The 25,325-nt window shown below is 35.5% G+C and overlaps 1 pseudogene; it reads left to right on the top strand.

Annotated features, from left to right (window-relative positions):
• Positions 1 to 17,385: 17,385 nt before the first annotated feature.
• LOC101017849 lies at positions 17,386 to 20,090 on the top strand (annotated as a pseudogene).
• Positions 20,091 to 25,325: the final 5,235 nt, after the last annotated feature.

Genomic DNA, 25,325 nt, shown 5'->3' with positions numbered 1-25,325 from the left:
TTAAGCGGAGTCTCGCTGTCGCCCAGGCTTGGAGTACAGTGGCACAATCTTGACTCACTGCAAGCTCTGCCTTCCGGTTTCACGCCATTCTCCTGCCTCAGCCTCCCAAGTAGCTGAGACTACAGGCACCCTCCACCACGCCTGGCTATTTTTTTTTTTTTTTTTTTTTGTATTTTTAGTAGAGACAGGGTTTCACTGTGTTAGCCAGGATGGTCTTGATCTCCTGACCTCGTGATCCACCTAGTTTCAGGGCTAATATTTAAGTCCTTCATCCATCTTGAATTGAATTTTGTGTAAGGTGATAATGAAGATCCAATTTCATTCTCCTACATATGGTCTACCATTTATCCCAGCACCATTTGTTGAATAAGGTGTCCTTTCTCCACTTTATGTTTTTGTTTGCTTTGTCAAAGATCTGTTGACTGTAAGCATTTGGCTTTATTTGTAGGTTCTCTATTATATTCTATTGATCTATGTGCCTATTTTTACACCAGTATCATGCTGCTTTGATGAGCTATACTTATAGTATAAGTTATAAATATAGTATAAGTATAAGCTACACTTACAGTATACTTGTAGTATAAGTGTAAGCTGTACTTATAGTATACTTATAGTATAAGGTATACTTATAGTACACTTATAGTGTAAGTATAGGCTATACTTATAGTACACTTGTAGTGTAAGTATAGGTTATACTTATAGTATAACTATAGGCTATACTTACACTATAGTTTGAAGTTCGGTAATGTCATGCCTGCAGATTTGTGCTTTTTGCTTAGTCCTGCTTTGGCTATGCAGTCTCTTTATTAATTCCACATGAATTTTAGGATTGTTTTTTCCAGTTGTGTGAAAAATGATGGTAGTATTTTGATGGAAATTGCATTGAATTTGTAGATTGCTTTTGGCAGTATGTTCATTTTTACAATGTTGATTCTACCCATCCCTGAGCATGAAAATTGTTTCCATTTCTTCGTGGCATTCATGATTTCTTTCAGCAGTGTTTTGCAGTTTTCTTTACAAAGGTCTTTCCCCTCCTTGGTTAGTTATATTCCTAGGAATTTTTTTATTTTTATTTTTTGCAACTATCGTGAAAGGGGTTGAGTCCTTGATTTGATTCTCAGCTTGGTCATTGTTGGTGTAAAGCAGAGTTACTGATTTATGTATATTAATTTTGTATCCTGAAACTTTGCTGAATTCATTCACCAGTTCTAGGAGCTTTCTAAATGAGTCTTTAGGGTTTTCTAGGTATACAATCATATCATCAGCAAACAGTGACAATTTGACTTCCTCTTTACTGATTTGGATGTCCTTTATTTCTTCCTCTTGTCTGATTGCTTTGGCTAGAACTTCCAGTACTACATTGAATAGAAGAGGTGAGAGTGGGCTTTCTTGTCTTATTCCAGTTCTCAGGGGGAATACTTTTAACTTTTTCCCATTTAGTATTATGTTGGCTGTGGGTTTGTCATAGATGGCTTTTATTATATTTAGGTATGTTCCATCTATGTTGACTTTGCTGAGGGTTGTAATCCTAAAGGGATGCTTGATTTTGTCAAATGCTTTTTCTAAATCTATTAAGATGATCATGTGCTTTTTGTTTCTAATTTTGTTTATATGGTGTATCACATCAATTTACTTGCATATTTTAAACCATCCCTCTTATGAAACCCACTTGATCATGGTGGATTATCTTTTTGATATGCTGATGGGTTCAGTTAGCTGGTATTTTGTTAAGAATTTTTGGATCTGTATTCACCTGGACTATTGGTGTGTAGTTTTCTTTTCTTTTCTTTCTTTTTTTTTTTTTTTTTTGGTTGTTGTTGTTGTTGTTGTTGTATCCTTTCCTGGTTTTGGTATCCAGGTGATACTGACTTCATAGAATGATTTAGGGAGGATCCCGTCTTTCTATACCTTGTGGAATAGTGTCAATAGGATTGGTACAAATTCTCCTTTGTATTTCTGATAGAATTTAGCTGTTAATCCATCTGGTCCTGGACTTTTTTGTTGGAAATTTTTAAGTTATCATTTTAATCTTCCTGCTTGTTATTGGTTTGTTCAGAGATTCTGTATCTTTCTTATTTAATCTATGAAGGTTGTATGTTTCCAGGAATTTATCCATCTCCTCTAGGTTTTCTAGTGTGTGCACATGAAGATGTTCATAGTAACCTTCAATAATCTTATGTATTTCTGTGGTATTAGTAATAATATCTCCTGTTTCATTTCTAATTGAAGTTATTTGGATCTTCTCTCTTTCCTTGATTAATCTTGCTAATGCTCTATCAATTTTATTTATCTTTTCAAAGAACCAACTTTTTGTCCCCTTTATCTTTTGTATTTTCTTTGTTTCAACTTATTTATTTCTTTTCTGATCTTTGTTATTTCTTCTCTTTGCTGGTTTGGGTTTGGTTTGTTCTTGTTTCTTCAGTTCCATGAGGTATGACCTTAGATTGCCTATTTGTGCTTTTTCAAACTTTTTGATGTAGGCATTTGATGCTCTAAACTTTTCTCTTAGGGCTGCTTTTGCTGCATCCTAGAGGTTTTGATAGGTTGTATCACTATTACCATTCAGTTCAAATAATTTTTAAATGTACATCTTGATTTCGTTGTTGATCCAAAGACCATTCAAGTGCAGGATATTTAATTTCCATGTATTTGCTTGGTTTTGAAGGTTCTTTTTGGAGTTGATTTCTAATTTTCTTCCACTGCGATCTCAGAGAATACTTGACATAATTTTTATTATTTTTTTTTATTTACTGAAACTTGTTTTGCAGACTATCATATGGTCTATCTTGGAGAATATTTCATATGCTGATGAATAAAGTGTATATTCTGCAGTTTGGGGTAGAATGTTTCATACATATCTATTAAGTCCATTTGTTCTATGGTATAATTTCAGTTCACTGTTCTTTTGTTGACTTTCTGTCTTGAAGACCTGTCTAGTGCTATCAGTGAAGTATTAAAGTCTCCCACTATTACTGTGTATCTGTCTATCTCATTTCTTAGGTCTAATAGCAATTGTTTTACAAATTTTGGACTTCCAGTGTTAGGTGCATACTATTTAGAATTGTGATATTTTCTTGTTGTACTAGTCCTTTTATCATTATATAATGTCCCTCTTTGTCTTTTTAAACTACTGTCTGCTTTAAAGTTTGTTTTGTGTGATATAAGAATCACTACTTCTGCTTGCCTTTGGTGTCCGTTTGCAAGGAATATCATTTTCCACCTCTTTACCTTAAGTTTATGTGAGTTATGTATTAGATGAGTCTCTTGAAGACAGAAGATACTTGGTTGGTGAATTCTTATCCATTCTGTTATTCTGTATCTTTTTTTTTTTTTTTTTGAGACAGAGTCTCGCTCTGTCACCCAGGCTGGAGTGCAGTGGCCAGATCTTGGCTCACTGCAAGTTCTGCCTCCCGAGTTTATGCCATTCTCCTGCCTCAGCCTCTCGAGTAGCTGGGACTACAGGCACCCACCACCTTGCCTGGCTAGTTTTTATTGTATTTTTTAGTATGGAGCATTTAGGCCATTTAAATTCAACATTAATATTGAGATGTGAAATACCATTCTATTCGTCATGCTATTTGTTGCCTGAATATCTTGCTTCTTTTTTATTTCCTTATTGTCTTTTTGTTTTATTGTTCCTGTGATATTTATGTTTTAATGAGATTCCATTTTTGTGTATTTTGAGAATTTGTTTCAAGATTTAGAGCTCCTTTTAGCAGTTCTCATAGTTCTGGCTTAATAGTGGTGAATTCTTGCAGCATTTATTTGTCTGAAAAAGACTGTATCTTTCCTTCATTTATGAAGCTTAGTTTCAATGGATACAAAATTCTTGGCTGATAATTGTTTTGCTTAAGGAAGCTGAAGATAGGGCCCCAATCTCTTCTAGCTTGTAGGGTTACTGCTGATAAATCTGCTGCTAATTTGATAGTTTATTTTATAAGTTACCTGGTGCTTTTGCCTCACAGCTCTTAAGATTCTTTTCTTCATCTTGACTTTGTATAACCTGATTACTATGTCCCTAGATGATGATGTATTTGAGATAAATTTTCCAGGTATTCTTTGAATTTCTTGTGTTTGGATGTCTAGATCTCTAGCAAGGCCAGGGAAGATTTCCCCAATTATTCCCTCAAATATCTTTTCCAAACATTGAGATTTATCTTCTTCCTCAGAACACCAGTTATTCTTAGGTTTGGTTGTTTAACATAATCCCAAACTTCTTGAAAATTTTGTTCATTTTTTTAAACTTTTTTTCTTTGTCTTTGTTGGATTGGGCTATATTGACAACCTTGTCTTTGAGCTCTGAAGTTCCTTCTTCTGCTTGTTCAATTCTATCGCTGAGAATTTCTAGCATATTTTGCATTTCTCTGTGTTCTTTATTTCCAGTAGTTGTGATTGATTTTTATTTATACTATACATTTCACTGAAGATTTTTCCCTTTGTATCCTGTACCTCCTTGATTAGCTTAATAATTGATCTTCTGAAATCTTTTCCTGGCAATTCGGGGATTTCTTCTTGATTGGAATCCATTGCTGGAGAGTTAATGTGATCTTTTGGGGGTGTCAAAAAAACCTTTTTTTTTGGTCATATTACCAGAATGCTTTTTCTGGTTCTGTTTCATTTGGGTATAGACTATGTCACAGGGAAGAACTGGGACTCAAGGGCTGCTGTTCAGAATTTTTTTTTTCTATGTGGTGTTTCCTTGATGTAGTGATTTCCCTCTTTTCCTTGGGATGTGGTTTCCTGAGAGCTTAACACAGCACAGAAGCCAAGCTTTGCTTGCTTTCACAGCTCAGAGGCTGGCAGACTGGGGCAAGTTCTCAGTCCTGCTCACCCACTGCCTAGAAACAAACTTAGTGCTTTTGGAGTGGGCAAAATAAGGGTGAGACCAATCTTTTTGTCTGCATGACAGCTGGGTGAGGGCTGTAACTGCTAGCTTTCTGTAGTGACTACTACTTCTTTTCTGAATCTAGCCACCCAGTGGAGCTACCAAGTTTCAGGCTTGTTCTTCACACTTTGCAAAATACAATCACTTCTTCTCAATAGTCCTACAAAGTCCTAACTTGTTTCAGCCCAAACTCAAAACCCCCAAAGTCAAAACTCTTATCTGAGATTCAAGTTCCTTCTACCTATTACCCTGTAAGATCAAAAATAATTTGGGGAGAAATTGGCCTCACAAAAGTCTGAAACCCAGCAGGGGAGGCATTAAATCTTAAAGCTCCAAAATAATCTCCTTTTGACTCCACCACGTCGTGCATCCAAGGCACACTGGTGCAAATGGTGGGTTCCCAAGGCCCTGGGAAGTTCTGCCTCTGTGGCTTTGCAGGATGCAGCACATGCTTCTTCCTAATAGGCCTGGAATTTCAGTGCACCTTGGCTTTTCTGGGCTCAAGATGCAGCTGCTTGGTATTCTACCATTCTGGGACTAGTGGTGGCCCCATTTCCACAGCTCCATTAAGCAGTGCCCACTGTGGACTCTGTGTGGGGAATTCAACCCCATATTTTCCTTGCCACTGCCCTAGGACAGGCTCCTTGTAGGGTTTTTTTTTTTTTTTTTTGAGACAGAGTCACAAACTCTGTCATGGCGCAGATGCAGTGAAGCAATCTGGGCTCACTGCAACCTCCAACTCCCGGGTTCACACCATTCTCCTGCCTCAGCCTCTCCAGTAGCTGGAACTACAGGGGCCCGCCATCACGCCCAGCTAATTTTTTGTATTTTTAGTAGAAACGGAGTTTCACCATGTTCGCCAGGATGGTCTCAATCACCTGACCTTGTGATCCGCCCATCCTGGCCTCCCAAAATGCTGGGATTACAGGCATGAGCCACTGCGTCCTGCCCCCTGTAGGGTTTTTACTCCAGCAGCCAGCTTCTGCCTGGGCACCCAAACTTCCATACATCCTCTGAAATCTAGGTGGAGGTTTTCAAGCCTCCTTTACTCTTGCATTCTGTGTCCGTGTAGGCTTAACACCACATAAAAGCCACCAAAACTTATGGCTTGTAACCTCTTGGATGGCAGCCTGAGCTGTATCTAGAACACTCTGAGCTGAGGCTAGAGTCAGAGCAACCAGGATATGGGAAGTAGTGTCTTGAGGCTGCATACGGCAGTGGGACCCCAGGCCTGGCCCTTGAAACCATTCTTTCCTCTTAGTCCTCTGGGTCTGTGATGGGAGAGAATGCCTTGAAAATCTCTGAAATGCCTTTTAGGCCTTTTTTCTGTTATCTTGGATATTAGCACTTGGACCTGCATTATGCTAATTTTTCTAGCCAGTGGTTGCTCCACATCCTGCTTGAATTCTTCCCCTGCAAATGGGCTTTTCTTTTCTAGCACATGGCTAGGCTACAAATTTTCCAAACATGTATGTTCCACTTTTGTTTTAAATATAAGTTCCAGCTTTAGGTGATTTCTTTGCTCCAGCATCTGAGCATAGGTTGTCAGAAGCAGAGAGGTCACATCTTGAAAGCTTTGCTGCTTAGAAATTGTTTTCTGTCAGACACCCTAAGTCATCACTCTTAAGCTCAAACTTCCACAGATTGCTAGAGTATAAACACAATACAGTCAAGTTTTTGGCTAAGGCATAGCAAAGGTGACCTTTGCCTCAGTTGCCAATATATTTCTCATTTTCATGTGAGACCTCATCAGCCTGTACTTCACTGTCCATATTACTATGGACATATCAGAATTTTGTTCAAGATGGTTTATCTAATCTCTAAAGAATTCCAAACTTTCCCTCATCTTCCTGTCTTCTGAGTCCTCCAAATTCTTCCAACCTTTGCCTGTTACCACCTTCCAAAGTTGCTTCCATGTTTTCAGGTATCTTTATAGCAATAGAACAGTTTGGAGGTTCCTCAGAAAAGTAAAAATTGAGCTGCCATATGATCCATTAATCCCACTGCTGAGAGTATACCCAAAAGAAAAAACATCAGTATATTGAAGAGAAATCTGCACTCCTATGTTTGTTGCAGCACTGTTTACAATAGCTAAGATTTGGAAGCAACCTAAGTGTCCTTCAAAAGATAATAAAGAAAAGGTGATACATATACACAATGGAGTACTATTCAGCCATACAAAGAATGAGATTTTGTCATTTGCAACAACATGTATGGAACTGAAGATCATTAAGTAAAATACACCAGACACAGAAAGACAGATATCACATGTCGTCACTTCTTTGTGGGATCTAAAAATCAAACAATTGAACTCTTGGACATAGAGAGTAGAAGGATGGCTACCAGAGTCTGGGAAGGGTAGCGTAGGTGGGTGGGTGGGTTGGGGAGGTGGGGATAGTTAATGAGTACAAAAAAACCAGAAAGAATGAATAAGACCTACACTTTGGTAGCACAAGAGGGTGACCATAGTCGATGATAATTTTATTATACATTTTAAAATAACTTAAAGAGTTTAACTGGATCGTTTATAACTCAAAGGATAAGCGCTTGAGGGCATGGATTCCTCGTTCTCCGTAATGTGCTTATTTTACATTGCATACCTGTATTAAAACGTCTCACGTACCCATAAATATATGTACCTACTATATACCCACAACAGTTAAAAATTAAAAACATTTAAAAATCTGTAATAATAACAATCTTCTTACTAATAGTCCCCAAGGTAGATAGAAATATCACCAACTAGAGAGATTTTGGGGACATTGACTTGAAACAGCCTCCTTTATGTGACAGTGAGCTAGGGATGTCAATCTCCTTCAATGTCTCTAAGAAAAAAGCCTGCTAAAATATTGCTAACACTTGGTGTCTGATCCATCCAATGCTCTGAATAGCATCCTTGGACAGTTGTAGCAGGTTTCATTGTTTAATTTAATCAGTTATTTTAACATTGATTACCTAATGTTTTCCACCCAATGAAATAGGCTTACTTTGTTTGGCATTCACGTCTCATTTCTGTCATTTTAAAAATAATAAATTCTGTTTTAGTAAATCTTATATGTGTTTTGCACAAGTTACTGTGCTAAATACTCTCTATTATTTTGCAGACATGAATTCAGTAGAATTTCAGGAATTTGTTATGTATTACAATAATAAAACACAGAAATATCTTTCATTGAAAACTGTAGATTAAGTTGTTTCACCTGGGAAATTACCATTCAGTTCACAAAACTCTATTCAAACATAAGTGCTATCAAACCTCCTCTGAGCACTGTCTCAGAAATACTTTAGTCAGGGTACCCACAATCCCCTAGAGATACTCTGCCCAATATTATTTAATTTATTTTAATTATTTGCTTACATATTTATCTTTTCAACTGACACTAAACTTCTTAAAAGAAAGATTCACTTTTTATTCAATATTATAGTCTACAATTGGCAAAGTACCTATTGTGTAGTACATAGTCAGTGATATTTTGATAAAGGATTAAGTGAATTACAAAGTAATACCAGAAAATAATAATAGCTATTAATAGCTATTCAGGTTCTGGCTGACTTGGTAGCTCTCTGACATCTTTAGTCTTTCAAATCCACTTTTCTAGGTTGTTCTGGAGGTGGAGTGAGATGCAAAACTTTGTCATTTATAAGCTTTTTGAACATATCTTCAAGTAAAATATCTTACTTTGGGTTCTTCCAAAGAAAGATCCTGAGACCAGGATGCAAACACAAGCAATTTATTTTAGTTAGGATATCCAGAAGCTCTAGTAAGAAAGTGAAGAAATGAGACAGATGTTGGAAAAGAGTCAATGAAGCATGCACTTTGAAGCAAGTTACAATGATGATCATTTAAGCTCAATAGCACAGGGGAGCCCGGAGAACCAGCTTAAAATTTGTTTCTCCGCTCAAGTAACTTGGTCAGGTGGGGTTTTTATTTACCAACTCTCACCAGTAATTGGTTAAGGGCTACTCCTGGGGGCTGTGAATTCTCCAGAACGTCTGTCTTGCCCTACATATTGGCAAAGTGAACTCCAGAGACCAGAGAAATTTCTTGGCAAACAGTCACAATTCCTGGAAGTCTGGCTGGTGTGCACAGAGTTGGTAGGTGCTAAGAATCGGGTATTGACGATGTTCATAGCACAGAAATTTTTCAGGCTGCTTCTTTTGAACCAAAAATAATCGCCTGTTAAGAAAATCTCTGTGATGCTTATGAGGATATACTTAATAGATTTTGTTGAAATATTAGAATTGGCATGTTTATTGAGCATATTTTATTCACTAAAATATGTAGAAATCTGTGTCTGTAAGTAATATTTCTGCCTTCCACATTACTGTGGTAGTCTGTGAATTATCTGGTATTTTCTTTGTTGCTAATTTGCTCTTCTTTCTTCCTTATTCATTTTTAAAATTTTACATATGAAGACTTAACAGAAAGGCATTATTTGCAATTCTTGTGAGATGGGCCATGGGATTGTTTTCCTAAAGGCAGCAATTATATATTAAGCAGTAATAAATGCCAAAAAAAATCCAAGCCACCATGAATATACAGATAAGTACATCATTCCTGCTCTTAAGGAAGATATAGTCTGCCATGGTCTTGAGTACGTAAAACTTCTATATGTCTTCATTCATTTATATGTTCAACAAATATTTTCAAATACTGATTAGGTGTCAGGGATTGCTAGGTGCAAAAAATACGATGTTAAGTAAAACAGAGCTTTTGCCTTTATGGAATACGCATTCTACAAAAAGTGTAGACATTAATCAAGGATTCATATAAACATATAAAATTGCATATGTGATAGGTGCTATGCAGGGGAGGTACATGGTGCTATGAGATCCTTTTTTAGGTATTCAACCTAGTAGAGAAAGTCAGGGAAGATTTATGACAGCAAGTGAGTTTTTGAAGGTTGAGTAGAAGTTTACTAATGAAAGAGGAAGGATCTTCTAGGCACATGGAATAGCATAGGTAAAGTCAAGAAGGAGAGAGGTAAGTAAGATGGCATGAAAGAAAGTCACTATTGATATAACTGTAAAAGATAGGGGAAGGGTGAGACTGGAGAGCTATCTAAGGGCTAGACCTTGCAGGATTTTTTTTTTTTTTTTTCCATCCTAAATGCAATGAAAATCCATTAACCATTTGATTTGTGTTTTAAATAGTCACATTGACAAAAGGGTCAACAAACAATGCAGCTAGCTGTTGGACAATTTAAGATGTTATTGTGCTAGTCCAGGTAAGAAATAACTAAGAGAAATACAGTGGTCATGTTGTTGTAGAAAAGTAGATGGATATGAGACATGTTTATTTAGGTATAAATAATCTGACTTTGTGATGGACTGAATATGAGAGTGAGTAAAAGGAAGGTGTGAAGGATGACACCTAAATTTGAGCTTATGCAATAGGATGCTACTACAATTGACTGAGATAATTGACCTAACAAAGGAAAAAGGAAATATTTGGTGTGGGCAGATCATGAATTTGGTAGTGAGCATCTTTTCATATGTAATTGGCCAAAGCCTCCGGAGCAAGGCTGAATTAAAATCACAATAATATATATTCTTATGCCTCATCTAAACAGAAGAAGGTCTCATCATTTTATTACTAGATGTGGTATTAATATATCTTATAGGTTATTTGTAGATACCCATTAAGGGATTAAGAAAATCCTTTGTAATTTGACTTTACTAAGATATATTTGCCATGAAGATATGTTCAATATTGTTAAATGCAATTTTCTACATCTATTAAGGTGATTGTATTTTTAAAAGTTATAATATGTACCAAAAAATATAATACCACATTTTATTTCCAATTGTCTACAAATTTCGTCTTGTTTACCTCTGATAGGGTTAAGACTGTGATAAGATTATTTTTACCTTATGATAGATGCTCTCTTCAGTCTTGCCTTCTCACAAAGAGACATGTCTTTGTATTTTATACCAATGAGAAGAAGATACATTTTTTCCTTACTGAAAAGTAACAAATCTGATCCAGGCACATTGCCCTTCTTCTTGGTCCTTCAACATGCCAGGTAATTTCTAGCCTTAAGGCTTTTGCACCTATTGTTCACTTTGTCAAGGACTCTCTTTCCCTAGATCTCTGAATGGCTAACACCCTCATCTCCCTTGGGAGTCTTGCTGAACGATTTCCTTCTCAATGAAGAATACTCAATCTTTTAAAAATTGTAACCTAACTCACATTTCCACCCCCGGCATTTAGCATTTCCCTTACCCTTCTGCATTACTTTTTCTTACTTTTTTGTTTTCAGCATTTATCATCTTAAAATATACTATGGAATTTACTCATTGATTTTGCTGGTTCTTGTTGTATTTATTCTTTTAGGCCTGGAATCTAAGCCGCATGAGGACAGAAGCTTTGGTTGTTTAGCTCAATTTTGTATTCCAAGTGATTAGAACAGTACCTAACACAAAGTAAGTTAAATTGCAAATAAAGAAACAAATAACAACAAAACAACTCAAGTATTATATTAGAGATTACACAAACTATGATCCCTTTCCAGACTTCTAATATCTCTTGGGAAGCAGTTGAGGCTAATTTGCTAATACCAAAGCAAATATATGAATGAGGGGGCACAAAATCTGAGGATCATGTATTTGATCTCTTTGTTTCAGCTAAATATCCAATATTCTCAGAAGTCTCAAGCAACTCTTACTTGCATTATTCTTCCCAGAAAATTTTTTATGTTCATTTTATCTCTTACACGTTGGTACTCACCTTCATACACACCCCCACACACAAACTTAAGGAAATAGATTTCCATGTTCACATAATCATTTCTCTCTCTCTCTCTTCTTTCTTTTCTTTTCTTTCTTTTTTTTTCTTTTTTTTTTTTTTTTGAGAAGGAGTCTCCCTCTGTCGCCAGGCTGGAGTGCAGTGGAGCCATCTGGGTTCACCGCAACCTCTGACGCCCTGGTTCAAGCAATTCTTCTGCCTCAGGCTCCCGAGTAGCTGGGATTACAGGCTCGCGCCACCACGCCCAGTTAATTTTTGTATTTTTAGCAGAGACGGGGTTTCACCATGTTGGCCAGGATGGTCTGGATCTCCTGACCTCGTGATCAGCCCGCCTCGACCTCCCAAAGTGCTGGGATTTCAGGGGTGAGTCACCGCACCCGGCCCTCGTTTCTCTTTTATAAGCCTACTTTTGAGTTGGCACTGCATTTCCACATATATACAAAAAGATAACAATAGCATTAAAATATCATCATGTATAGAATGATCTATTTCTATGTATATTATTTGAAGAAAATAAAAATCCTCTTATACTGTGATAACCACACTTCCTGAGTCATTTTGTATCTTTCACACGCACTTAATGAAGCCAACTGCCTTTAACAGATTTTTCGTTTCAGGACTAGACTCCTGAGAGCTTTTATTGTTACTGTAATTTTTCAGCTTTTTTTTCCTCTGAGTAATATTTTTAATTTACCATAATAATTGTTGATATTTCTGGGGTACATTGTAATATTTAAATACTTGTATAAAACAGGTAATAATTAAATAAGGGCAATTAGCATATCTCTCATCTAAAATACGTATCTTTCATTTGGGTTGGGAACATTCAAAATTTGCTGTCTAGCTATTGGAAAATATGCAATAAATTGTTAATTACAGTTACCCTGTAGTTCTATGGAACACTAGAACTTATTACTTCTAACTAACTGTAATTTTGTCTCTGTTTAACAACCTCTGGTTATCCTTTTTCCAACACACTTCCTAGCCTCTAGTAACCATTATTCTACTCTCTATTTCAGATATCAGTACTTTTTAGATTCCACACGTGAGTGAGATCATGCAGTATTTGTCTTTGTGTGCCTGGCTTACATCATTTAACATAATTTGTTTCGGGTTCATTCATGTTGTCACAAATGGCAGAATTGTATTCTTTTTGTGGCTGAATAGTATTCCATTGTGTGTATATAAGAATTTTCTTGATTCGTTCATCTTTTTATTGAGAGTTAGGTTGATTCCATATTTTGGCTATTGTGAATAGTGCCATCGTGAACATGGGATAGTAGATATCTCTTTGATATATCGATTTTGTTTCTTTTGGATAGATATCCAGTAGTGGGATTGCTGGATTCTGTGGTAGTTCGATTTTTAGTTTATTGAGAAAGCTTTATACTGTATTCCATAATTTATATTCCCAGCAAGAGTATATAAGAGTTCCCCTTTCTCCACATCCTCACCAGCATTTGTTATTTTTTGTCTTTTTGATGATAGTCATTCTTACTGAGGTGGGATAATATTTCATTGTGGCTCTGATTTGCATTTTCCTGAGAATTAGTGACACTGAAATTTTTTCATATACCTGTTGGTTATTTGTATGTCATTTTTTGAAAAAGTGTCTATTCAGCTCATTTGCCCATTTTAAAATTAGGTTATTTGTTGTTTTGTTGTTGAGTTATATGAATCCTTGCATATTCTAAATATTATTTTTTTCTCAAAGTTTACAAATATTTTTCCCATTGTGTTGGTTTTCTCTTCACTCTATTGATTGTATTCTTTACTGTGCAGAAGTGTTTTAGTCTGATATTGTTACATGTGTCTGTATTACCTTTTATTGCTTGTACTTTTGAGGTTTTATTTTAAAAATCTTTGCCAAGACCAATGTTGTGAAGCATTTCTTCCATGTTTTCATCAATTCGTAATATAGTTTCCCATTTATGTTTAAGCTGTTAGCAATTTTGAGTTGATTTTTGTAGATGGTGAGAGATATAGGTGTAGTTTTACTCTTCTGTAATGGATATCTACTTTTCTCAGCACCGTTTATTGAAGAGGGTGCCCTTTCCCAAAGGAATGTTCTTGGTACCTGAAGGAAACCAAAACATTTTACCCCCCAAAATACTTTTTTGATATATTTTGAGATGCATGTTCAGAGGACCTGTCAACAGAAGTAGCCCTGAAAATCTGTCTTTTGTGTGGGAAATTTGCATAAGTAGAAAAAAATCTGCATTGATATAGCCAGGCTTTCTCTGAAGCTCTCTGTTGTCTAGATCTAGGAAAGATCTACTGAGATTCTGATGCTATTAAAAGTCTGAAACAAACATTTACTATCTATTCTCTGTTAGGGTTGGTAACTGTGAGGTTTAATATACATAGTAAGTTTATCTTTGCTAGCCAGGTCTTTTCTTCTTCACCTCTCATAACCTGTTTTGCCACCATAATATGTTTTGTCATGCTGTGAACCTCCATTTATTCTGTAACCTAAATAGTATACAATCTTCGGCCATCTGGCCACTTCTTTGAGTTCTTGTATGATTTTCATGGACGTAAATACATTTGTATGCCTCTTCTCCTATTAATCTGCCTTTAGTCAGTTGATTTTTAGTGAACCTTCAGAGGGTGAAGTTGAAGTTACCCCTTAGTTCTCATCAGAATTTTGTTGAAAGTTAGTGGACTGTAAATATGTGGATTTATTTCTGGATTCTCTATGCTGTTCCATTGGCCTATGTATCTGTTCTTATGTCAGTGTCTTGCTCTTTTGGTTATGATAGCTTAATAGTATGTTTTGAAGTCAGGTAATGAAATACTTCCAACTTCATTCTCTTGCTCAGGATTGTTTTGTTTATTTAGGGTCTTTTGTGGTTCCACTGTATATTTTAGAACTGTTTTTTCTATCTCTGAAGAATCTCATTGATATTTTGATAGGGATTGAATTGAATCTATGGATCCCTTTTGGGAAGAAATTAGTATTGTGAAGAATTAATATTTTTGAGTTTTAGTATATGGATATCCTGCCACTTATAATTAGCATTTGATTTAGTAACAATCTGGTCTAGGTTAATGACAACTTAATTTCAATTATATACAAAAACTTTACCTCTATACAGCTTTGTGTTAGTCCATTTGGGCTTTTATAACAAAATACCATACACTGAGTAGCTTAAAAACAGTCAAAATTTATCTGTCACAGTTCCAGAGGCTGAGAAGTCAAATACCAAGGTATCAGCAGATTCAGTGTCTGGCGAGGGCCTGCTTTCTGTCTGATAGAGAGTGCATTCTTGCTACGTCCTCACGTAGTAGAAGACACAGTAGAGTCTCTCTTAGGCCTCTATTATTAAGGCCCTATTCCCATCCATGAGGGCTCCACCCTTGTGACCTAATCACCTTCCCAAACCACAACTTCTAATAGTATATCCTAGGGGGTTAGAAGTTCAACATATAAGTTTTGGGAGAACAAAAACTTTCAGAACATAGCATACCACCATTACCCCTCACAAATTACATGTCCTTCTTACATAAAAAACACATCTACTCCATCCAAGGAGCCCCAAAAGTTTTAACTAGTTCTGGCATTAACTCAAAAGTATAAACTTCACAGTCTCATCTACATATCATCTAAATCAGATATATGTGACACTAAAGATACAATTGATCCTGCAGCAAATTTTCCTCCAGCTGTGGAGGAACTTTTTAACTTTTCTGAAATGGAAAAAAAAAGTTATGTGCTTCAAAAATATAATGGTGAGACAGGCATAGGATATACATTCCCATTCCACAAGGGAGAAATGAGAAAAAAGAAGGAGATAACAGGTCTCAAGTAAGCCTGAAACCAAAAGTCAAACAACATTAAATCTTAAGTCTTGAGAACCAACTTCTTTGACTTGATGTTATACCCTCTTGGACTACGGGGACTCTGGTTTCATCTTCCAAATCAACTAGTGTGAGTCCTGCCTTCCAGACACACTGGGACAGTGGCCTTGGGCCTACTGCTTTGGACAACCTTGCCTCCAAGGCAACTTTGTGTCTAGGTCCTATTCTCTTAGCAGTTCTTTGCAGTGACCCCCATCTTCATGGCACACGTCTGTACCTGACATACATGCTTGCTATTCTCTGAGGCTGAGATCACATGATAATGGCTCTATTAGTCTGGGGCTATGAGAACATTCCCACTCCCACAGCTCCTCTGGGCATTGCCCTAAAGGAAATTCTTTATAGTGGCCCCATACTTTTTAGGACTTATGCACTGTGAACCTGTGATGGGAGTGGCAGCCCTGACAATTTCCAAATTGTCTTTTGGGTTATTCTTCCTTTGTCTTTGAAAAGAGAGCTTAGATTCTGTTTAGATGGGTGACTGATCTTATCAAATGATCATTTGACCAAACCTTTAGTGTTTTTTCCTTAACATGCTTTCTCATTTTTTTTACCATATAAACAGATTGATAATTTTTCAATTATATACATTCTGCTTCCCTTTTGATTAATAAATTCATCTTTAAGTTATTTTTCTCTTCTTAAATTTTCTAGTGGCAATCGAGAAAAGCCACACCCTCAACATTTTACTTATGACTGTCCTCGGTCAAATATCAAATTTCATCTCTCAAAGTTTCTACCTTCCACAAAACACCTGGACAGAAACACAATTCAGTCATGTTCTTTGCTTCTTTGTAACAAAGATATACTTTTCTCCGATTGTCAGCAATATGTTCATCATTTCTGATTAACATCATTAGAATAGCCTTTAGTGTTCATATTTCTGTGAACACTGTTTGTGACTATTTAAATATTCTCTAAGAAATTTGAGATTTTTCATTCTAGCTCTTCTAGTTTTTTTCTAGGCTCTTACTAGAATATACCTTAATGATCTATTCACAGCAATGTAGGATTTTTTGTTTTAGCATGTACCACATACTCTTCTAGCTTCTACCCCTTATCCAATACCACAGCCATTTCCACATTTTTAGGTGTTTGTTATACTAGCACCCTACTTTCAATACCAATTGTCTGTTTAGTCCATTCAGGCTGCTGTAACGTAGTACCATAAACTGGGTGGGTTATAAACAACAGAAATTTATTAATCACAATTGTAGAAGCTCAAAAATTCAATATCAAGGTGCCAGCAAATACAGTGTCTGTTGAGGGCCGATTTTCACATTCATAGGTGGTGTCTTTTCACAATCTCCTCACATGGTGGAAGAGGTAAGACAGCTCTCTTGGGCCTTCTTTATACAGATACTGTTCCCATTCATGAATGCTCTGCTGTCATTATCTAACTACCTTCTAAAGGCTTTTCCTTCTAACCCCTCCTAATACCATCACCTTGGGGGTGACAATTTTAAGATATGAATTTTGGGGGTACACAAACATTCAGATCATAGAAAATATCATTATCTTTCCCTCCTTTGTACTGCTATTAACATAAAAATTATCTTCTTATACATTGTCTGTACCACAGAACAAATTCATAATTAGTACCTTATGCAATTGTCTTTGAAATTAGGAGTAGAAAAATATTACAAATAAAAAATACATTTAAACTGTCTTCAATATTTATCCGCAGAGTTGCTCTTACTGGAACCTTTTATTTCTTTATGTTGGTTTTAATTACTGCCTACTGTTCTTTCATTTAAATCTAAGGAAATCCCTTTAGTATTTTTTGAAGGGTAGGTTTTCTAGTGAAGGCTTCTCTCAGTCTTTGTTTATTTGGAAAATGTCATCAGTTCTTTTTTTTTTTTTTTTTCTCAAAGATAGTTTTCTGGATATATGATTGTTTATTGACTGTATTTTTTCTCTAGCATTTTGAATATGCACCATAGGTCTGTGATGTGTTCATTTTTCTTCATTGCTTTTTCTTTTTATTCCTCAGAGTGCATAATATGAATTGATCTATCTTCAGATTCATTGGTTATTATTATTTCTTCTAGTTTCTTAAATATGTTGTTGATTCTCTCTAGTAATTTTTAAGTTATTATAGATATAAGCTCCAGAATTTCTATTTGAATATATTTTTGTATGTAATTTCTCATTACTGACTTTCTCTATTTGGTAAGATATTGTTCACAAACATTCCTTTAGCTTTTAGACTTTCCTTTTTTCTTCTTGAATATTTTTAAAGTAGTTCAATTAAGTCTTTTCTAGTTAGTCTGACCTATGGGCTTGTGTGGAGACAGTTTCTATTGACTTTAAATTTCTCTGTGTATGTGCCATGCCACATTATTTCTGTGCATGTCTCATGATTTTTGTTTGAAAACTGGACATTTTAAATAGCTGGTGGAGTTGATGATGGACATTGTGATGAAGGAGGCTAAGAGCTGTGACTGCCTGCAGGGTTTTCAGCTGACCCACTCCCTAAGTTGAGGAACTAGGTCTGAGTTGAGTACCCTTCTCATCAGCAAGATCCAGGAGGAGTACCCATATAAGATCATAAACACATTCAGTGTACTGCCTTTGTCCAAAGTGTTAGACATGGTTGTGGAACCCTATAGTGCCACCCTGTCAGTCCACCAGTTCATAGAAAACACATATGAGACTTTATGCCTTTATGATGAAGCTCCCCATGACATCTGCTTCAAAATCCCAAAGCTGCCCACACCCCCCTACAGTGATCTGAACCACCTGGTTTCTGCTGCTATGACTAGAGTCACCACCTGCCTGCACTTCCCTGGCCAGCTAAATGCTGACTGCAGAAACTGTTCATGAGTGTAGTCCCATTTTCCCACCTGTACTTCTTCTTGCCTGGCTTTGCCTCACTGACCAGCTGGGGCAGCCAGCAGTATTGAGCCTTGACAATGACTGAGTTCACCCAGCAGTTATTTGGCACCAAGAACATGATGGCTGCCTGCAACCTTCACCATGGCTGTTACCTAGTGGTGGCTGTCATTTTCAGGGGCTGCATGGCCATGAAGGAAGCAGATGAGCAAATGCTTAACATCCAAAACAAGCACAGCAGCTACTTTGCTGATTGGATCCCCCACAGTGTGAAAATAGCCATCTGTGACATCTTACCACCAAGGTTAAAAATGCCCACCACCTTCACTGGCAATAACATTACTATCCAGGAGTTGTTCAGGTGCATTTCAGAGCAGTTCACAGCCATGTTTAGGTGCAAGGCCTTCCTGAACCCACATGTGAATGAGAGCATGGATGAAATAGAGTTCATTGAGGCTGAGAGCAACATGAACAACCTGGTGTCTGAGTACCAACAGTACCAGGATGCCATGGCTGAGGAGGAGGGAGAATTTGAGAAGTGAACTAGGGAGGAGGTTCACTTCTAGTTGCACCTAGTAACTAGAGCCTTCTGTTGCTGGGTGAAGGGCAAAAGCAGTATGAATTATTTGTTCACTCACAATCTGTTCTGATAGCCATGTCTTACTGTGCATGCACTTGCTGTTCTTCTTGCTACATGTTCACTTCTATCAAAGCATTTTCATAGTTAAACAAAAATATGGCAATTATGAAAATCAGATTGCCACTTTCCCCAGGTTTTGTTTTTACAGTTTTTTGTTCATTTTTGTTATTAGTTTTTATTTAGTTACTCTTTAAAGCTAATTTTGTAAAGCCTGTATTCTTTGTCATGTGTGGTCACTGAAGTCTTATTTAGTTAGCTTAACAGTCATTTAATGATTGGGCAGAGATACATTAAATTCCCAGAATCAATTAGTCTTCCAGTCTTCGTAAAGTGTCTCTGTTTATGTGTTCTCAGCAAGGATGTTTACATGTCTGACTTAGCCTGAGCCCAGGAGGCAGAGGTTTTATTGAGCCAAGATCATAGCATTACATTCTAGCCTGGATGATGAGAGTGAAACCATGTCCCACAAAACAAACAAACAACCAACCGAACAAACAAAAAACAAAACAAAACAAAACCCAAAAACAAAACAAACTCATTATAAGCATTTAATGTGTTATCTGCCTTTTTAAAGCTTTTTGATTAGATTATTGTTTTCCCCAACTCTTACCTACAGCCTTAGGCAACCATGATGTTTAACAATTGCCTCTGATTGTTCCTGAGAAAGATGTCAGGGAAAAAGTGCTTGTAATGGGTGAGCTCTGAATCATGTAAAATATAAGAGCCTTTTTGAGTAGAGAGAATCTTCCAGGAAACTATCAGATGGATCAAATAATAATATATCCCTTGGAATGTGTTTTTAAAAGTGCTTCACTCCCTCTCTGTCTCCTCTGTTAGCTGTCAGGCTGCTGTTTTTTATCATAATGGCAGGCTGTTGATTTTCAAGGCCCTAGAAGAGCTGATGGAAATAAATGTTCCCCAGATAGCTGCAAGTCGTTGAATAATTTTCAGAGTTTTAAAAATGTTAATTTTGTCAATTTTTGCTAGTGTTCTCATTAATTATATGGAGGAGAAATTTTGTGTAACTTCCTACTTCATCGTTTTGTTGTTGTTGTTATTACCTTACTATTTCTTTTTGAGTCTGTTTTGGTATGATATAATTTTCTACAAACTGATGCATTATATATAATACTTTAAAACTTAAAATTGTGCATAATTTACTCTAATATTTTTAATCTCTGTATCTGCAAACTTGTAGCCTTTTCCTTTCATAATATTGTTTATTTTTGCTGTCTGTCCTGTCTTGTTGATCAGTGATTTGTCGATTTTATTAGTTTGTTTTTTAAATAAACTTGTGACTATTTGGTCCTATCTACTCCATTTTTTAATCTTCTAATTTATTAAGTTCTGCTATCTGGTTTTTTTTTTGTTTCCTCTATTTCTTTAGATTTCATTTGTTTTTGACTTGACTTTAATGGTTTTCATTGGATTCTTAGCATAAGTCTATAATATTTTATTTTGGATTATACATAAAATCTATACATTTTATTCCAAATACTGTTTTAATTTCACCCAATTAGTTTTGACAGTTGATATTTTTATTTTATTTTAAATTATTTTAGATTACTTCTTCAACTCATGAGTTACATAAAAGTGTTAACAATTTTTTTCTGAATTCTTCTTTGTTGTTTATTTCTCAGTAATTGTGTCATTGTCAGAAAATAACATTTTTGTCACTGAGTTCTTTGAAATTTATCCTTTTTATAATTTCAAATATTATTTTAGATTTAGAGGATACCTCTGCAGCTTTCTTATCTGGGCATATTATATGATGCTGAAATTTGGAGTATGATTTATTCCATCACCCAGATACTGACCATAGTACACAACAGTTAGTTTTTCAACCCTTGTGTCCCTCCCTTACTGTTCTTCTGAGACTGTGTTTTTAAAATTATAGCAGTAAGGGAAATCTGATGCAGCTTGTTCCATCTTGCTTCTGACTTCCCAACTGTCCTTGCTCATTCCTGGGCATAGGCTAACCTAACTGTGGAAAGAAGTTAGTTTATAGTTTAACCATGAAAGTAAAGATGATATTAGTTCTTCCTTAAAACTAACCCCCTTCTTGCCCAGGGACTGAAAATCATTTTTGTAAGATTAATGAAAGGCTACCACATAGGATTATGGGAGAAACCTGAACTCTGCTAAGGTACAGGTGTAGTTTTTATAATTCCTTACTCTTTAGGAGTCATGTGGCCAGAGGTCACAAGATTTGTGACTTCCACAATTGCTCCTATAGATAACATCACTATTGTAGAACCTAAGATTGTTTTTTTGAGGATATATTTCAGACTGATTCCGCCCAGACTCATGACTCATTTCTCAACTGATCTGGTGGTCCCACCCAGAGGCAGACTCAGCACACAAGAAACATTTTTCACACCCCTAACATTTCATTCCCAACCAATCAGTACCATCCATTTGCTAGCCCCTGTTCCCCAAATTGTCCATAAAACTTTAACCTCCAAACCTTCAGGAAGATTAATTTGAGTGATAACTCCAGTTCTCCAGCTTGGGCCAGCCTCATGTCAATTTAAGTTTTTCTCTATTGCAATGCTACAGTATCAGTGAATATTTTTTTGATGAAATGGCAGGAAGTATCTGTTGGGTGATTACATTAGAAGTTTCCAGTGTTAATGATTGCCATCTTGAAGTCCATGAGTACCCATTGTTTGATACTTACTTTATGGCCCCATATACACTTTATGTTGGAATCAGCTTTTGTGAAAATAATATGTATCTTGAATCTATTGGGTGGAAACCTCTCTGTATATTTATTAAATGTCTCATTATTGTTTTTAAAATCTTTTACATATTCTTACTGATTTGTTTTCATCCTACTGGATAACATCTAACTTTAAATCAGGGTTGGCATTTTTTTCTCTCAACAGGATCGGATTATAAACGTTTTAGACCTACGGTCTCTTTTATGACTACTTATCTATGTCATCATAACATGAAAGAAGTCATAGATAATACTTAAATAAATGGATATGCCTGATTTGCAGTAAATCTTTATTTACAATAAGAGGCAACAGACAACGTTTGGCCTGTGTGGCATAGTTCGCTGATATCTTGCTTAAAGAAACATTATTATCACCTCCCATTATGATAGTGGATGTTTTGATTTATCCTGAAATTTTGTCTATTTTTGCTTCCTATGTTTTATGTTATGCAGTAAGTCATGCAAGTTTAGAATTATCATATTTTTTCTGTAAATTACATTTTACATTTTAATAATTTGATGCTCTTTTATTTCCGCTAATATATTTTCATTAGTGTGTAGTCTGGCTAATATTAACATAGCTGCATTTTTTTTAGACTAATATTTTCCTTGTGTAACTCTTTTCTCATCCATTTCCTTTTAAGATTTCTCTATGCTTTTGTTCTTATATAGAAGCCCTTGTATGTGGTTCTCTGAAAGAGTCCCATATAAACTGAATATTTTCTTTTAAGTAGTTACACCTTTTACATTTATAGCATATCACTTCATAATAAGAATACTTTTTGAGAAGTGCATCTTTAGGCAATTTTATTGTATGAACATAAAAGACCGTACTTACACAAACCTAGATGTCATAGCTTGCTATACACATAGGCTATATGGCATAGAAACTTGTATAGCATGTTACTAAACTGGATACTGCAGGCAGTTGTCACACAATGGTAAGTATTTGTGCATCTATACATATCTAAACATAGAAATACAGTAGAAGCACAGTATTATAATTTTATAGGAACATTGTGGTATATGTATTTCATCATTGACTAGAATGTTGTTATGTCCTACATAACTGCATGTTATTTACATATATGAGTATATATCTACCATAAACTTTTATATTTTGTCTTCCTTTTAGTGTTCATTTTCTGTCTTTTTAGATTTAATAATTTTCACTATTTTTTTCTTACTAGCTTACATTCTCTTTTCTTCTTCTATTCTTTAGTGGTTACCCTAGAATTTTTTAAATGTATACTTAACTTATTAATGTAAAAAATGATATTTCTTTATCCTCCTGATCAGTAACAAGATCCTTAAAAGTCCTTACTTATGATAATGCCTAACATATGCATTTGATTTTATGTATTTTAATTATAACTCATTTGCTGATCCCCTTAGAAAAGTCATGAAAAATATCATTATTTTAGTTTCAGTCAGTTTTATTTTCAATTTCATGTAGATTTACCCTCATACTTATAATATTTACTTGGGATTATTTCTCTTTTGTCTAAAACTGCATTCCTTAAAATTTACTATAGAATCTTTTGTTGCAAACTATTTATTTTGTGCCTACATCTATCTTTATTTCCCCTTGTTTTTGAGAGAGTTTCATTGAACATGCAAATTTAGCTGAGTTATTTCCTCACAACACATTGAAAACATTATTCTAAAATCTTCTGGCTTTTATATTTACTGTTGAGAAGTTAGCTGTCTTTTTTTAAATAATCTGTCTTTTTTTGACTGCTTTTAAATGATCTATTTTTTTTTTTTTTAGGAAGGTGAGTGTTCTGAAGTTTCACTCTGCTGTCTAGTTTTATATTTCTTTTAACAATTTTATTTATATTTTGATAAAGTAGAAATCACAGTTTAATTAATTCTCATGCATACACCTCATCCCATTACAATATGTATCTACTCACAGTTAGTCTTGTTTTATCTATAATTATGGCCATCTCTACTTCTGAATCCTCAGATTATTTTGAAGCAAATTCCAGGCATTGCTTTTTCCAAGAAAAAATTAAGAAGTATCTCTAAGAGATAAAAACTCTTTTATAAAAACATAACCATGTTAGTGTTTTCATACCCCCAAATTTTAATAATAACTTCTTAATATGATTAAATATACAATCATAGAGTTATTCAGATAGTCTTTGAAATGTGCATTTTTCTCTCTTAAACTATGTGTTAGCCCATTCTTGCATTGCTATAAAGAAATACCTGAGTCTGGATAATATATAAAGAAAAGAGTTTTAATTGGCTCACTGTTCTGCAGGCTGTACAAGCATGGCTCCAGCATCTGCTTCTGGTGAGGGCTTCAGGAAACTTACAATCATGGTGGAAGGCAAAGGAAGAGCAGGTGGTATCACATGGCAAAAGCAGGCATGAGAGAGATGGGAGAAGGTGAAACATTTTTTTAAATAACCAGTTCTCATATGAACTCATTGAGGAAGAACTCACTCATCACCAAGAGGATAATGCTAAGCCATTCATAAGGGATCAGCCTCCATGATGCAATACCTCCCACTAGGCCCCAGCTCCAATACTAGAGGTCACATTTCAACATAAGATTTGGAAGGGACAAATATTCAAACCATATTAGACTGTTTGTTTGAATCAGCATCAAATAACATTCTTTATAATTGGTTAATATACTTATAAGTCTCTTATAAGTCTCTTCATCTATATGCTTTGCTTTTTCATATAATTTACATTTTTTATAGACTGAATTCTGCAGATGCATTGTATATTTTCTTTAATTACCATGCTTGGGACTCATTAGAATATCTGAATCTGTAGAATATTGTCTTTTATCAGTTTGGGGAAAATATCAGTAATTGTCTCTTTACATATTGCCTTTGCTTCATTCTCCCTTTCTTCTTCTTCTAAAATTCTGATATTTGTATACTAATATCCATCTCTTTTAACCTCTTATCCTTCCAAAAATTGTTTTGGGATTGATTCTTCTAGGCATATTGGAGCATTACCAATTAGGAACAATTTTAATTAAACTCTAAACATGATGTTCTTTGGACCACTCTGGTAGTACAAAATGTAGGCTGCAAAGCCATATGAGGGCAATGTTATTGCTATAAATTATCAAGGGAAATGTAGTTTTTTTTCTTCTACTTAGCATGATTCTTCAAAACCAGCAAGTTCTCTTTCTAGTCCCCTGAATGTATATGTCTATTCCTTGTTCACACTTAATACCAAGGGTAAAACACTTGGGAGCTCCAACTTTATTTGGTGAGGGAGGGCTTATTCTATTAGACTCCGAATTGTGGGTGGTCTTTGGGATTTTTGTCCTGTACCACTTTACCTGTGAGTAGGTGAAAACTGAAGCACAAGGTTATCTGGTATGGAAAGTATCTTAAGAGCAGACCAATATTTTTCTGCTTTTAATTAAGTTTTTGAATTTTAATATTCTCACTTTCCTACCAGCTAATGGGTGAATTTATAATGTTTTTAAAAAGCATATTTTATTCAGTATGTTTTTTATTTTCAGAACAAAATAGATCAGAAAGGGGTGTGTGTGTGTGTGTGTGTGTGTATACCTCTCTTTTTGGTGGCTTCTTTAGTCACGCGGGTGCAAAATCTACGGTTCCAGTTCTCTAGTATGTAATTCTCTGCTATATAAGAA

The sequence above is a fragment of the Papio anubis genome, chromosome X (genome assembly GCF_008728515.1).
Source record: "Papio anubis isolate 15944 chromosome X, Panubis1.0, whole genome shotgun sequence".
NCBI lineage: Eukaryota > Metazoa > Chordata > Mammalia > Primates > Cercopithecidae > Papio > Papio anubis.
Note: the sequence above shows the minus strand (reverse complement) of the source record. Positions and strands in the feature narration are given on the sequence as shown.